General features: G+C 41.7%; 1 protein-coding gene and 1 long non-coding RNA gene across 5 annotated transcripts in view; one reads left to right on the top strand and one right to left on the bottom strand.

Moving 5' to 3' along the window:
• LOC143804470 (uncharacterized) overlaps positions 1 to 17,510 on the bottom strand; it is a 154,089-nt gene that overhangs the window by 36,352 nt on the left and 100,227 nt on the right. The gene's annotated exons all lie outside the window — the stretch shown is intronic.
• On the top strand, positions 1,270 to 7,624 carry LOC143804471 (uncharacterized). 2 transcript variants are annotated; one of them, XR_013221031.1, is made up of 3 exons: positions 1,270 to 1,303; positions 6,128 to 7,401; positions 7,511 to 7,624. It is a non-coding gene; the product is annotated as an uncharacterized LOC143804471 (long non-coding RNA). The 2 variants fall into 2 exon arrangements; XR_013221030.1 differs by having other exon boundaries at positions 6,128 to 7,393; positions 7,511 to 7,618.

Genomic DNA, 17,510 nt, shown 5'->3' with positions numbered 1-17,510 from the left:
ACCACCTGGACTACCACAGAATGCAACTAAATAATGCTGCGCTTGCTTTGGAAGACCAGGAGAACCGGAGCCGTAGGAAGAATATCAGGATCAAAGGTCTACCTGAAAGTGTCTCCCAAGAGATTCTGGAAAAAGCTACCAGAGAAATATTTGCTCTGCTCCTGCCAAGGGATAAAAGCGACCAGATCATTATTGAAAGAGTCCACAGATCGCTCAGACCTAAGCCAAAATCCTCTGACCCACCGAGAGATGTTATCTGTGGTTTGCTGAGCTATCTGGACACTTCTGCCATCCTGGCGGCCTCCAGAGATAACAAATCGCTCACATATGAAAACTCCCCCATTCAACTGTACCAAGACCTTGCACCGTCGACCCTGATGAAATGCAGAATTCTAAAACCACTACTAGATACGTTACGCTCGAAAAAAAATTCTTTACAAATGGCTCTTTCCTTTTGGTTTAGCCATACATGGTGGGGGCAAACAAGTGGTCGTCAGGTGCCCGGAAGATCTCTCCAAAGTCTGGGATACTTTCAACTTGACCGAAATAGAAGTCCCTTCTTGGCACCCCCTGGATATGGATCCACATGCCCCTTATCCATGGAAAGCTATTGCTGGAGATCAGGGAGAATGGACTCCAGTTAAAAGTCTTGCGTCGCCCAGACAGGGAAGATCTAGTGTTAAGAAGAAACGCCCTCCATGAACAGCATCCCGGGTCTAAACGGAACCTTGCGATGAAAGATCTCTATCGCCGTTGCCTTCCTTAATGCATAGATAGCCTTGAACCTTGCGATGAAAGATCTCTATCGCCGTTGCCTTCCTTAATGCATAGATAGCCTTCACTGTTTATCAGTTTTTGTGTAACAGATGCAGTTTTTCTAATGTTAGATTGCCACTCGTGCTTCGGAGTGTGTCCACCCTATCTGCTGTGGGAGGTACTCCCAGCCCCCGCTTCTGCGGCAGATAGGTAGTATACTTGTATATATGTGTTCACCTTTTTTCCCATTGTTTTTGTTGTTTTTCTGGTTCACTGAGATGTTTGATTGTTTCAGTCCACAGACTCAGGTGTCTCTTCCTGCACACTGTTATAGTTATGACTACAATTAATCCATCCGCCACTATAGTGGTTTCTTCATTTAATGATAAAGGTCTGCGTTCCCCAAACAAAAGAGGTCAAATTCTGAGATTTTTAAACTCTAAAAAAGCTAGCATTGTTTTCCTACAGGAAACTCACTTCAAAAAAGGAAGGGTTCCTGACATGTCCCGATCTCAATTCCCATCTGGATACCATAGCTTCCAGAGGAGTGAGTATAGTTACAAAAATAAATGTTTCCTTTGAACTAATAGACTCTTTGACTGATGCTGATGGGAGATTTGTAATGATTAAAGGCCTTTTGGCCAACACCAAAATAACGCTGTGCAACTTATACGCCCCCAATAGAAATCAAGTGGGTTCGCTATGCAAAACTTTAAATATCCTAAAACTGTTTGCAGAGGGTGTTGTGGTGGTAGGTGGAGATCTCAATGTTCCTCTTAACCCGTTCCTTGACACTTCGTCTGGAAAGACATCTGTTCCTCTTAACCCGTTCCTTGACACTTCGTCTGGAAAGACATCTATCTTTCAACAAGCCCTGAGACGGCTCCAACTTTCCCTACAATCTTTAAATTTATTAGATCCTTGGAGGACCTTGTATCCCGCCACCAAGGATTAACATTTTATTCGCCCCCACACAATACCTATCATAGAATTGACTACCTCCTTACCCAAGCGCCTTGTCTCCACCTCATAAATTCAGCAACAATTGACAACATACTTTTGTCAGACCATGCACCTATTTTCCTACAGATGAGCATCGTGTCTCTCCCTAGGACTACGAAATCTTGGACCCTAAATGAGACCCTGCTAGATTCTAGCCTGCACGTTTCTAGGTTAACAGACACTCTCGAGAATTTTTTCCAGGATAATACATGCTCAGGTCCTCCACCCCCCGTGGTGTGGGAAGCCCATAAGGTTGAACAAAGCAAACTTTATCTCTCTTACACCAAATCAATACATTTGAGAAGATACACAAAAAATCACGTAGCGATAATATCCAAACCTAGCTGGTAAAATTACGTCAATCCCTAAAAAACCTCCTAAACATACAATCGGCTAAAATTTACATGAGATGCAAACAGAAGTTTTACCTCCATGGTAATAGAGGCAGTAAACTCATGACTTCCCTACTTAGGAAACGTAATTAGAAGAGGTTCGTAAACCAGATTAAAGCTGCAAATAAATCCTCTAAATACGATACTGCCGATATTGCTGAGGTATTCAGATCCTTCTATGAAGACCTATACAATCTACCCAAACCCATAAACATAAAAGAACCCTCAGAGACCTCTAGTAAAAGAAACGAATTTTTGACACCCCTTAAACTTCCCAAGGTTCTCTTAAACGATTCCCTAACGTTAGTAGCTCCTATCTCTCCCAAAGAAATATCAGACACTTTGGCAACAATCGCTAATGGGAAAGCTCCAGGGCCAGATGGCCTTCCTATCATCTACTATAAAAAGTTTCTTAAACGCTTATTGCCTCACCTGACTCTGCTCTTTAATTCGTATCTGGAGGGCCAACTCTTGCCCAAACAATCCTTGGAGGCTTTTATATCAGTTATCCCGAAGGAGGGAAAGGACCTCACCTCCTGTGCTAGCTACAGACCAATATCCTTGCCTAACGCAGACACAAAACTGTGGGCCAAAATTTTGGCAAACAGACTAAGTACCATTTTACCCAAGCTTATCCATTCTGACCAAGTTGGGTTTGTGAGGGGACGGGAGGGTAAGGATAACTCGGTCAAAATTATCCAATCCATTACAATTGCTCGGAACAGGGGGATCCCCCTGACCCTCCTCTCTACGGATGCTAAAAAAGCCTTCGACAGAGTGAGTTGGAGGTACATGGAACAGGTGATGCTCAAGTTTGGCTATCCTCCTCAATTAGTCCATGCGGTTTTTTCCCTTTACTCCCAGCCTACGGCAAGAGTGAGAATATACGGCACCCTTTCAAATAGTTTCGATATAAATAACGGCACTAGACAGGGGTGCCCATTGTCTCCTTCTCTGTTTGTCTTGGTTATTGAAACACTCTTACAGAGAATTAGACAGGAACCCTCTATAATGGGATTAAGGGTAGGCCCTCTAGAATTAAAAACGTTAGCATTCGCTGATGATCTACTCTTCTTGATTACTAACCCGTTCCATGCGTTCCCTGCCATACTAGATATCTTTTAACAGTTCGGACAGATATCCAATTTTAAAATCAATACCTCAAAATCCGAAGCCTTGAACATCTCCCTCCCTCACTCCCAACTAACTGCCCTGCGCTCCTCACCCCACTTTCATGGGCCTCTAGCTCCATAAAATATTTGGGAACCATGATAACGAGAGACCCTAATAATCTCTTTCAAGCTAACTATAATACACTCCTTAAAAAAGTTGAAAGTTTGACGAAGGCCTATAACCTACCTACGCTCTCTTGGATGGGACGTATAAATATTTTTAAAGCATATATAATGCCGATAATCCTATATACATTTTGCATGATCCCCATTAATGTTCCGCAGACCTTTTTCAGGTATCTAAAATCTATAATTTCGAAATTCATCTGGAACAAAAAACCAGCCAGACTGCCATATAAATTCCTCTCCCACCCATGCTCATCAGGCGGTCTGGGTGCCCCAGATCTCACCCTATATTTCAAAGCTGTACATCTTTGTAGATGGCTAAAAATAGTGTCAAGTGTTGGTAATGGGGACCCAAATAGCACTGATTTAGCATTACTGGGTTCTGAAGGTATTCCCTACCTTTGGTCGCTAGCCAGACCCCCTTCTCACCTTAGACTTGATGAGGTGACCTTAACTACTCTCCAAACCAAACGTCTAGCGAACAACGAGCTTCCCGCAGACACCTTCCCCTCTATACTAGCACCCATTTGCACCATCCCTTTCCTTCTTGACCCCGATTTTCGAGACCCATATGGGCTCTGGTCCTCTCTGCCGAAGGAATCTTTAAATAGTTACTATAATAACGAAATTCTTCATGGGGGAACCTGGCCTACAACTTCACTTAACCGCCCAAACAATTTTCTTCAGACACAACATATTAAAAGAACTCTCAACCAATTTAGACGAAAGTTCCCAACCAAGCCGAACTTGTCCTAGATAGACATTTTAGCTAAAGCTCCTCACCCAAAAATTAAGAATATCTCCCACATTTATTGGCAACTTACTACCCCATCGGAGAAATCAAAACCCTCCTTTATTCACTCTTAGGAATTGGAACTTAATATTAACCTCACAGAAACTCAAAGAGCTAAAATCCTGACGCATGCAAGAGGCTTCTCCAGATGCATCCTACTTCAGGAAAATTCTTACAAAATATTAACTAGGTGGCATCTAACCCCAGCTAAACTACACCATTTAGGGCTCGCAGATTCCAATCTATGCTGGCGATGCCATAATTCTTTGGGACATCACACGCACATATTCTGGGACTGCTTAAAAATAAACAATATTGGAAGGATATAAATAACACTCTCCGGAAACTACAAATAATTAAAACCAACCTTCAAGCAATGAAAGTTTTACTTTCTTGCTCAAACCAAAATTTTAGACCCAAAAAATACCGCCTCCTCCTTCTAATGATTTGTGCTGCCAAGTATCTAATTACTCTTCATTGGAAGGACGAGTCCCCCCCCCCACTTGGACAGAGTGGTCCTCCAAGGTTAACCAAATTTCTCGTCTGGAGGAGCTCTCTAGCTGGGAGACAGGCAAACATGATTTATATATTTTTATATATTAAGAGATGGACCCCTTGGAGAGATTTGCTAAACCTTTGACCTATTAGCCGTTGTATTCTTTTACTGTGTTTCATCTGGAACGTTTGATATAGAATAGATTTCGCCTTTTTCCGCCGCACACTGATCGGATTGTATCTTTTACTTTGTTTTACTATTCCATTATTACTCTCTGGAACCAGATAGCTGTTGTTGTCTTCTTCTTCCCATTCTTCTTCCCCTCCCAATCTTTCCCTCCCCCCATACCCTCCTACTGCCTCCCTATCCCTCCTTCTCTTCCCTAAGTCTTAAAATGGAAAGTTTGTTGATGGTCTAGCCATTTATTCACCTGACTTGTATTGTTTACCTGTACTTTTGACTCTGAATGTCACTAAATTAAGATTATAAAAAAAAAAAAAAAATTATTCACAAATTGATTGTTCCCTATCATGCTCTGGGTCCCAGATCATAATAAATGGAGGATATAAGAAGAAAATATAGTTCATACATCACCTAGCCCCTCTCCGGAAGCCCCTATTGCTCTCTGCTGCAACTCCGGCACAGTCTTGGCTCTTGGTAGGGGATTGCATGAGCAAAGACCTTTCGGGGACCGCTTGTAGCCAAAGTTCCAATCCAAAGGGAACACTTGGCCAGAGGCGCGGTAAAATGGTAGTGTGGAAAACTGGCCATCGAGAATAAAGCAACAGAAGTCGGTCAGAGAGGAGAGCTAAACTTTTTGCCAGCGCTCTACTGTTCCACAAGCTGGAGGCTGGAGCTAGCTTCTACTTTGCTTTATTCGCGTGGAGTGAATTACAAAACATCTGTGTTCTCCAAAATTCTGACTTTTGTAAATATGAGCAGAATTCAATTCCACTCAAATAAATCCACTCATGGCTAATCTTCATATTTCCTTACAATCCAGTACGATCCACACATATTGAACTTTCATGTACATGAAAAATGGTTGATAAATACCAAAATTGTACTTGACAATTGTAATTGACAATGTTTCTACAGAATGTAAGAGACAAAATGATGAATGAAGAAACATATGAGTCTATATTTCATTCTGCAGAATAAAGAAATGTTACTTTCTAATTCACAATATACCTTATATTTAACTATTTTAAATATTTATGAAAAAGGATAAATCCAAGGGAAATGATTAGGGTTGAGCGACTTTTACTTTTTTAGGATCGAGTCGGGTTTCGCGAAACCCGACTTTGTCAAAAGTCGAGTCAAGTGAAATCGTCCGATTATCGCGCAAAGTCGGGGATCCATCCATAGCTCTCTCTCTCTCTCGTCCCAGCAAAGGTTGTGTTGGACTGTGGAAATCGCTATATCCCAAACGGTAATATGGCGGTTTTACCCCCTGTGACGCCGCAGAAAGCAAGCCGGAACCTATGTCATCACGCTGCCCACACTCCTTCATTGGCTGAAAAATGGCGGGGAAAGCGTCAAATGAAACGCGACTTTGGCGCGAAGATTGCCGACCGCATGGCCGATCCCACAGTGGGATTGGTTTGGGTTTCATGAAACCCGACTTTGCTGAAAGTCGGCGATTTTTGAAAAAGTCCGATCCGTTTAGCTCAACCCTAGAAATGATGAATCTTGATGTTCTACTGATGGAGACAGAGTGACTACTGCTAAACCTCTTGGTAAGTACAGCCTAACCAATCTGACACTAAAGCAGTTCTCCAGGATAAGAAAAACAGGGCTGCCATAAAAAAACAAAAAACTGTGCTTTCAAAACTTCAACTTGTTCATGGTATTGCAGCTCTGTAGCATTCTCTTCACTGGAGCTGAGCTACAATACCAGGCACAACCTGTAGACAGGGGTGGTCTTATTTTTCAAACAAACCAATTATATTTTTCTAACCCTGGACAAGACTATAAAATCTATATGCAAATAGTTATTGTTTTCCATTTTTATAACTTGGTAACAGTCCGCTTTATGACGTCGATGACTTACACTGGGGTCATTTGTTATATAATTAATAGAAGAACATCTTTTTAAAAAATGGTCTCTTAACCATTTCGCGCCAGAGCCTTTTTTGCCTTCATGACAAGGCCAATTTTTTTCATTCTGACCAGTGTCACTTTATGTGGTAATAACTCTTAAACGCTTCAACAAATCCCACCGATTCTGAGACAGTTTTTTCATAACATATTGTTCTCCATTACAGTGGTAAAATTTGCTCAATTTAAACTGCATTTATGGCCCTGGACTAAACCGCGACGCCCATCGGCCCGTACTGCAGCGGGACCGCCCCTGGGTGAGTATAATCTAACCTCTTTTTCTCATCTTTCAGGATACATCAGGGGCTTATCTACAGCATTCCAGAATGCTGTAGATAAGCCCCTGATGCCGGTGAGCTTAGCTCACCTTCGATTTTGGGGGTGACATGTTCCCTTTAATGCTTTACTTACATTGCTATCACAGTCCCCATTATGGCTTACAATGAAGATTCAACATCAGTATTTTTTTAGAGTGTGGGAAGAACCAAGAGGAAACCCACACAAACTCCTTGCAAACGTTGTCCATAGTGGAATTTTAACCAAGGACCTCAGTGCTGTAAGACGGTAGTGCTAACCACTGAGCCAATGTTTAATTTTTTTTTTTTTTCATTAAACATATGGAAGCTTTTGTGTGGGAAGCTTTTAATACTAATTTCAATATTCTACATTATAGGAAAGCATGAGGAAAAGAGAGATATCCTCAAAAACACCATGATCCCTATGCCTGATGCCGGTGATGAAGTAATCATTATGGGCCCAGATGAGGACATGGTCACCGCTCCTGACAGTAAGTTAATTTTGTCTCAACCCTGATAGAAAAGATTGCTGACATCACCCACCCCCCAAAAAACCAAAACAGCTGTTATTTTAACTTTCTTTGCTTGCATAAAAGAAACACTTTATAGCAATATGTTATTGATTTGCAGTTTAAAGAGGACTTTTCCCCAAAGTTTTCTGGTTCAACTGGTCACATGATGTAATAGTGACTGCAGAGTGAAATAAAATGATTTTGTTATTTTTTTAAATTTTGCATTAGACATTAGTGTGATGACTGATGAATCTCTGGACAGTGTGGGGGAAAGGCAGGACAGCAGAGATGGTGACTATCACCATCTATCAAATAAGTCTGAAAGTCAATAGAAGGGTTTGTAATGTGACACAGATAAACTCAGTTGTGCTGCCTCTGCCTCCTCACTGCCTCATGCAGAATGTTAGACCAGGAGATTAGGGCTGTATCCTCACATCTCACACATTGAGAAACCTGCTCTAAGCTATAGTGGGGCTGTGTTCTTTTTCTGATGTGTTGCTTGTTGCTTATGCATTTTTTCATAGGTTGAAAATGACTTAGGTCCATCAAGTTCAACCTTTCTCCACCAATTGTGCATTTTGTCACTAAATTAACTATAATCCACGTTATGTCTTTTGAGGAAATCATCCACCTCATTTTTAAAAGCTGCTATAGTGTCTGCCATTACTACCTCTTGTAGTCGGCATTCCAAAGTCTGACTGCTCTAACTATAAAGAACACTTTCCTAATTAGCTGCAGTTATTGTCTTTCTTCCATCGGTAATGAGAGCCCCCTAGTCGAAAGTATGGTCCTTGAAAGGAATAAGTCATATGCTAAACCTTTGTATTGGCCACACATACATTTATATATGTTAATGAAATCTCATGTAAAAACCCAACTTTTCCACCTCTTATCATATGAGAGGCCTTCCATCCCATGTAATAATCTAATTTCCCACCTTTGAATTGACTCTAATCTCTGAATATCATTTTTTTAAAAACCTTGCCACATAACTTACGAAACGAAGCCAAAGCAGAAATTCCCATTGCAGATATGTGTTTCGGGATGTTTGCTTCTCATCAGTGTAAAGCAGGAGATCTGATTTTCCTGCGTGAGAGACGTCTGACATGAAGTTTAAGGGTTTAGGTTTCTTCTTATAGACAATTCTTGACTGGGAATTTGAGCGAGTTCTCGTTCTTTTCCTCTCTGAAGAGGCTATTTACTTATTCAGATTCCCTGGGAAGCATTGCATGGCCTTTAAGTCTCCATATGCCAACTTCTTGTTCTCCACAAGCAATATAATCTGGAAATAATCAATGACATATATACTTTTCCAGCTGTCTTGCTCATTAAAATCTGTCTCCATATCCATATAGTCATCTTTACTGTTTTGCTAATGTTGGACACTTATTTTGCAGGTGAGGCAGGGCGGGGTCTCGCTGTGAACCTACAAAGAACATGGGATCCAGCTAGAGACGACTTTACATCAGCAAGGAGAGGCAGATTCCGGGCTCGGTCTCTGTTCTCCACCACTGGATATGACATTACTGGAACATTCTACACCACTGGATATGACATTACTGGACATTCCGCAGCTAGATGCACTCACAAAACCAGTGAGTTTCCTACTGCAGAACGAGGCAGATTCCAGGCTCGGTCTCTGTTCTCCACCACTGGATATGACATTACTGGACATTCCGCAGCTAGATGCACTCACAAAACCAGTGAGTTTCCTACTGCAGAACGAGGCAGATTCCGGGCTCGGTCTCTGTTCTCCATCACTGGATATGACATTACAGGACATTTAGCAGCTAGATGCACTTACTGAATAAGTGAGTTTCCTACTGCAGAACGAGGCAGATTCCAGGCTCAGTCTCTGTTCTCCACCATTGGATAAGACATTACTGGACATTCCGCAGCTAGATGCACTCACTGAATAAGTGAGTTTCCTACTGCAGAAAGAGGCAGATTCCAGGCTCGGTCTCTGTTCTCCACCATTGGATAAGACATTACTGGACATTCCGCAGCTAGATGCACTCACTGAATAAGTGAGTTTCCTACTGCAGAAAGAGCCAGATTCAGGGCTCGGTCTCTGTTCTCCACCACTGGATATGACATTACTGGACATTCAGCAGCTAGACGCACTCACTGAATAAGTGAGTTTTCTACTGCACAATAAGGCAGATTCTGGGCTCGGTCTCTGTTGTCACCAATGAACACCCAAAGCCTAAGTGAAAGGCAGTCCTTCAGCCATGGTTTGTTAGAGAGATTTCCTCCACTGGGGGTTTTCCTTTCCTGACTGCTGAAGGTTGACTCTTCGTGAGTCAAGGGCACCTTGTCATCATCATCAGGGCCACATTTTAAACGTTTATTGCTTTGGCTTCTATGAGAACTTTTACATTAAACATCCTGAATAAAGTTAATAAAGAAGTCAGTGAATAATATGTAGCAGTGTATCTGAGCCTCTATGGATCTTTATAACACAGCAGAATATACATAGCATTGTGAGGAGGGATTATTTCATATAGTCATTGAACATCTGGCTGCTTATAAGCATATTTCCTTACAAAGATGTAAATTGGGGTACATTTGTTTTTTTTTTTTTAAATGAAGATGATTAAAGATTTAAAAGTGGCACACAAAATGTGGAACTGGTTGTATATCAGTCTAGGTGGCATTATATACTTCAATGTTGCTAGAACATAAATTGCACATTATTCAAAGAGTAACCATCATTTTAATTTTAAGTTTGTTAATCAATAATACAAATGAAAATGCAATATATTATCAGAGAAATGTGCTTCTTCCCCTGGACTGACCTTTCAATCTCAATTCAATGAAAATTCTATCAAATCTGTATTCAGTTGTAAAGGGGTGGCAAATGGAAGATGCATTCAGTCAACATTGCACAGCAGCTGCAAGTAAATGCCACCATCTGCTGGCTGCACTGGATAGGCTGGAACTGAAGGACGGAGAGTGTGAAGACTTGCATTCTATGAAGCTGACATTTCAATGTCTATAGTAGATTACAAGGGTCTTTATACTTCCAGAGCCACCAGGGACCACAGTCACCAGCCCGGGAAAAAAAAGCAACAGGGACCACAGCCGCCTGTGAATACTTTAAGAAAAAAAATACACAAACACAAAACTATCAAGAGAAAAAAAAACAAAAAAAAACCCTCACTGCTCACTGAATAAGTGAGTTTCCTACTGCAGAACGAGGCAGATTACGGGCTCGGACTCTGTTCTCCACCACTGGACAAGACATTACTGGACATTCCGCAGCTAGATGCACTCACAAAACCAGTGAGTTTCCTACTGCAGAACGAGACAGATTCCGGGCTCGGTCTCTGTTCTCCACCACTGGATATGACATTACTGGATATTCAGCAGCTAGATGCACTTACTGAATAAGTGAGTTTCCTACTGCAGAACAAGGCAGATTACAGTCTCGGTCTTTGTTCTCCACCACTGGATATGACATTACTGGACATTCAGCAGCTAGATGCACTTACTGAATAAGTGAGTTTCCTACTGCAGAACGAGGCAGATTCCGGGCTCGGTCTCTGTTCTCCACCACTGGATATGACATTACTGGACATTCAGCAGCTAGACCCACTCACTGAATAAGTGAGTTTTCTACTGCACAATAAGGCAGATTCCGGGCTCAGTCTCTGTTGTCATCAATGAACACCCAAAGCCTAAGTGAAAGGCAGTCCTTCAGCCATGGTTTGTTAGAGAGATTTCCTCCACTGGGGGTTTTCCTTTCCTGACTGCTGAAGGTTGACTCTTCGTGAGTCAAGGGCACCTTGTCATCATCATCAGGGCCACATTTTAAACGTTTATTGCCTTGGCTTCTATGAGAACTTTTACATTAAACATCCTGAATAAAGTTAATAAAGAAGTCAGTGAATAATATGTAGCAGTGTATCTGAGCCTCTATGGATCTTTATAACACAGCAGAATATACATAGCATTGTGAGGAGGGATTATTTCATATAGTCATTGAACATCTGGCTGCTTATAAGCATATTTCCTTACAAAGATGTAAATTGGAGTACATTTGTGTTGTTTTAAAAAATGAAGATGATTAAAGATTTAAAAGTGGCACACAAAATGTGGAACTGGTTGTATATCAGTCTAGGTGGCATTATATATTTCAGTGTTGCTAGAACATAAATTGCACATTATTCAAAGAGTAACCGTCATTTTAATTTTAAGTTTGTTAATCAATAATACAAATGAAAATGCAATATATAATCAGAGAAATGTGCTTCTTCCCCTGGACTGACCTTTCAATCTCAATTCAATGAAAATTCTATCAAATCTGTATTCAGTTGTAAAGGGGTGGCAAATGGAAGATGCATTCAGTCAACATTGCACAGCAGCTGCAAGTAAATGCCACCATCTGCTGGCTGCACTGGATAGGCTGGAACTGAAGGACGGAGAGTGTGAAGACTTGCATTCTATGAAGCTGACATTTCAATGTGTATAGTAGATTACAAGGGTCTTTATACTTCCAGAGCCACCAGGGACCACAGTCGCCAGCCCGGGAAAAAAAAGCAACAGGGACCACAGCCGCCTGTGAATACTTTAAGAAAAAAAATACACAAACACAAAACTATCAAGAGAAAAAAAAACAAAAAAAAACCCTCACTGAATAAGTGAGTTTCCTACTGCAGAAAGAGGCAGATTCCAGGCTCGGTCTCTGTTCTCCACCACTGGACAAGACATTACTGGACATTCCGCAGCTAGATGCACTCACAAAACCAGTGAGTTTCCTACTGCAGAACGAGACAGATTCCGGGCTCGGTCTCTGTTCTCCACCACTGGATATGACCTTACTGGACATTCAGCACCTAGATGCACTTACTGAATAAGTGAGTTTCCTACTGCAGAACGAGGCAGATTACGGGCTTGGTCTCTGTTTTCCACCACTGGATATGACATTACTGGATATTCAGCAGCTAGATGCACTTACTGAATAAGTGAGTTTCCTACTGCAGAACAAGGCAGATTACAGTCTCGGTCTCTGTTCTCCACCACTGGATATGACATTACTGGACATTCAGCAGCTAGATGCACTTACTGAATAAGTGAGTTTCCTACTGCAGAACGAGGCAGATTCCGGGCTCGGTCTCTGTTCTCCACCACTGGATATGACATTACTGGACATTCAGCAGCTAGACCCACTCACTGAATAAGTGAGTTTTCTACTGCACAATAAGGCAGATTCCGGGCTCAGTCTCTGTTGTCATCAATGAACATCCAAAGCCTAAGTGAAAGGCAGTCCTTCAGCCATGGTTTGTTCGAGAGATTTCCTCCACTGGAGGTTTTCCTTTCCTGACTGCTGAAGGTTGACTCTTCGTGAGTCAAGGGCACCTTGTCATCATCATCAGGGCCACATTTTAAACGTTTATTGCCTTGGCTTCTATGAGAACTTTTACATTAAACATCCTGAATAAAGTTAATAAAGAAGTCAGTGAATAATATGTAGCAGTGTATCTGAGCCTCTATGGATCTTTATAACACAGCAGAATATACATAGCATTGTGAGGAGGGATTATTTCATATAGTCATTGAACATCTGGCTGCTTATAAGCATATTTCCTTACAAAGATGTAAATTGGAGTACATTTGTGTTGTTTTAAAAAATGAAGATGATTAAAGATTTAAAAGTGGCACACAAAATGTGGAACTGGTTGTATATCAGTCTAGGTGGCATTATATATTTCAGTGTTGCTAGAACATAAATTGCACATTATTCAAAGAGTAACCGTCATTTTAATTTTAAGTTTGTTAATCAATAATACAAATGAAAATGCAATATATAATCAGAGAAATGTGCTTCTTCCCCTGGACTGACCTTTCAATCTCAATTCAGTGAAAATTCTATCAAATCTGTATTCAGTTGTAAAGGGGTGGCAAATGGAAGATGCATTCAGTCAACATTGCACAGCACCTGCAAGTAAATGCCACCATCTGCTGGCTGCACTGGATAGGCAGGAACTGAAGGACGGAGAGTGTGAAGACTTGCATTCTATGAAGCTGACATTTCAATGTGTATAGTAGATTACAAGGGTCTTTATACTTCCAGAGCCACCAGGGACCACAGTCGCCAGCCCGGGAAAAAAAAGCAACAGGGACCACAGCCGCCTGTGAATACTTTAAGAAAAAAAATACACAAACACAAAACTATCAAGAGAAAAAAAAACAAAAAAAACCCCTCACTGCTCACTGAATAAGTGAGTTTCCTACTGCAGAAAGAGGCAGATTCCAGGCTCGGTCTCTGTTCTCCACCACTGGACAAGACCTTACTGGACATTCAGCACCTAGATGCACTTACTGAATAAGTGAGTTTCCTACTGCAGAACAAGGCAGATTACAGTCTCGGTCTCTGTTCTCCACCACTGGATATGACATTACTGGACATTCAGCACCTAGATGTACTTACTGAATAAGTGAGTTTCCTACTGCAGAACGAGGCAGATTACGGGCTCGGTCTCTGTTCTCCACCACTGGATATGACCTTACTGGACATTCAGCACCTAGATGCACTTACTGAATAAGTGAGTTTCCTACTGCAGAACGAGGCAGATTACGGGCTTGGTCTCTGTTTTCCACCACTGGATATGACATTACTGGATATTCAGCAGCTAGATGCACTTACTGAATAAGTGAGTTTCCTACTGCAGAACAAGGCAGATTACAGTCTCGGTCTCTGTTCTCCACCACTGGATATGACATTACTGGACATTCAGCAGCTAGATGCACTTACTGAATAAGTGAGTTTCCTACTGCAGAACGAGGCAGATTCCGGGCTCGGTCTCTGTTCTCCACCACTGGATATGACATTACTGGACATTCAGCAGCTAGACCCACTCACTGAATAAGTGAGTTTTCTACTGCACAATAAGGCAGATTCCGGGCTCAGTCTCTGTTGTCATCAATGAACACCCAAAGCCTAAGTGAAAGGCAGTCCTTCAGCCATGGTTTGTTAGGCTACGTTCACATTCGCGGCTAGCGCCGCAGCGTCGGGCACCGCAGCGGCGCCGCATGCATCATGCGCCCCTATATTTAACATGGGGGCGCATGGACATGCGGTGCACTTGCTTTTTGCGCCGCATGCGTCCCTGCGGCGCCCGCGTCGGGGCGCAGAGGACGCAGCAAGTTGCATTTTTGCTGCGTCCAAAATCAATGGAAAAAAGGACGCATGCGGCGCAAAAAGCAGCGTTGTGCATGTGTTCACATTTGCGCTGTGCGTTGCGGCGGCGACGCTGCGGCGCACACCGCAAATGTGAACGTAGCCTTAGAGAGATTTCCTCCACTGGGGGTTTTCCTTTCCTGACTGCTGAAGGTTGACTCTTCGTGAGTCAAGGGCACCTTGTCATCATCATCAGGGCCACATTTTAAACGTTTATTGCCTTGGCTTCTATGAGAACTTTTACATTAAACATCCTGAATAAAGTTAATAAAGAAGTCAGTGAATAATATGTAGCAGTGTATCTGAGCCTCTATGGATCTTTATAACACAGCAGAATATACATAGCATTGTGAGGAGGGATTATTTCATATAGTCATTGAACATCTGGCTGCTTATAAGCATATTTCCTTACAAAGATGTAAATTGGAGTACATTTGTGTTGTTTTAAAAAATGAAGATGATTAAAGATTTAAAAGTGGCACACAAAATGTGGAACTGGTTGTATATCAGTCTAGGTGGCATTATATATTTCAGTGTTGCTAGAACATAAATTGCACATTATGCAAAGAGTAACCGTCATTTTAATTTTAAGTTTGTTAATCAATAATACAAATGAAAATGCAATATATAATCAGAGAAATGTGCTTCTTCCCCTGGACTGACCTTTCAATCTCAATTCAATGAAAATTCTATCAAATCTGTATTCAGTTGTAAAGGGGTGGCAAATGGAAGATGCATTCAGTCAACATTGCACAGCAGCTGCAAGTAAATGCCACCATCTGCTGGCTGCACTGGATAGGCTGGAACTGAAGGACGGAGAGTGTGAAGACTTGCATTCTATGAAGCTGACATTTCAATGTGTATAGTAGATTACAAGGGTCTTTATACTTCCAGAGCCACCAGGGACCACAGTCGCCAGCCCGGGAAAAAAAAGCAACAGGGACCACAGCCGCCTGTGAATACTTTAAGAAAAAAAATACACAAACACAAAACTATCAAGAGAAAAAAAAACAAAAAAAAACCCTCACTGCTCACTGAATAAGTGAGTTTCCTACTGCAGAAAGAGGCAGATTCCAGGCTCGGTCTCTGTTCTCCACCACTGGACAAGACATTACTGGACATTCCGCAGCTAGATGCACTCACAAAACCAGTGAGTTTCCTACTGCAGAACGAGACAGATTCCGGGCTCGGTCTCTGTTCTCCACCACTGGATATGACCTTACTGGACATTCAGCACCTAGATGCACTTACTGAATAAGTGAGTTTCCTACTGCAGAACGAGGCAGATTACGGGCTTGGTCTCTGTTTTCCACCACTGGATATGACATTACTGGATATTCAGCAGCTAGATGCACTTACTGAATAAGTGAGTTTCCTACTGCAGAACAAGGCAGATTACAGTCTCGGTCTCTGTTCTCCACCACTGGATATGACATTACTGGACATTCAGCAGCTAGATGCACTTACTGAATAAGTGAGTTTCCTACTGCAGAACGAGGCAGATTCCGGGCTCGGTCTCTGTTCTCCACCACTGGATATGACATTACTGGACATTCAGCAGCTAGACCCACTCACTGAATAAGTGAGTTTTCTACTGCACAATAAGGCAGATTCCGGGCTCAGTCTCTGTTGTCATCAATGAACATCCAAAGCCTAAGTGAAAGGCAGTCCTTCAGCCATGGTTTGTTCGAGAGATTTCCTCCACTGGAGGTTTTCCTTTCCTGACTGCTGAAGGTTGACTCTTCGTGAGTCAAGGGCACCTTGTCATCATCATCAGGGCCACATTTTAAACGTTTATTGCCTTGGCTTCTATGAGAACTTTTACATTAAACATCCTGAATAAAGTTAATAAAGAAGTCAGTGAATAATATGTAGCAGTGTATCTGAGCCTCTATGGATCTTTATAACACAGCAGAATATACATAGCATTGTGAGGAGGGATTATTTCATATAGTCATTGAACATCTGGCTGCTTATAAGCATATTTCCTTACAAAGATGTAAATTGGAGTACATTTGTGTTGTTTTAAAAAATGAAGATGATTAAAGATTTAAAAGTGGCACACAAAATGTGGAACTGGTTGTATATCAGTCTAGGTGGCATTATATATTTCAGTGTTGCTAGAACATAAATTGCACATTATTCAAAGAGTAACCGTCATTTTAATTTTAAGTTTGTTAATCAATAATACAAATGAAAATGCAATATATAATCAGAGAAATGTGCTTCTTCCCCTGGACTGACCTTTCAATCTCAATTCAGTGAAAATTCTATCAAATCTGTATTCAGTTGTAAAGGGGTGGCAAATGGAAGATGCATTCAGTCAACATTGCACAGCACCTGCAAGTAAATGCCACCATCTGCTGGCTGCACTGGATAGGCAGGAACTGAAGGACGGAGAGTGTGAAGACTTGCATTCTATGAAGCTGACATTTCAATGTGTATAGTAGATTACAAGGGTCTTTATACTTCCAGAGCCACCAGGGACCACAGTCGCCAGCCCGGGAAAAAAAAGCAACAGGGACCACAGCCGCCTGTGAATACTTTAAGAAAAAAAATACACAAACACAAAACTATCAAGAGAAAAAAAAACAAAAAAAACCCCTCACTGCTCACTGAATAAGTGAGTTTCCTACTGCAGAAAGAGGCAGATTCCAGGCTCGGTCTCTGTTCTCCACCACT

The sequence above is a fragment of the Ranitomeya variabilis genome, chromosome 2, assembly GCF_051348905.1.
Source record: "Ranitomeya variabilis isolate aRanVar5 chromosome 2, aRanVar5.hap1, whole genome shotgun sequence".
NCBI lineage: Eukaryota > Metazoa > Chordata > Amphibia > Anura > Dendrobatidae > Ranitomeya > Ranitomeya variabilis.
Note: the sequence above shows the minus strand (reverse complement) of the source record. Positions and strands in the feature narration are given on the sequence as shown.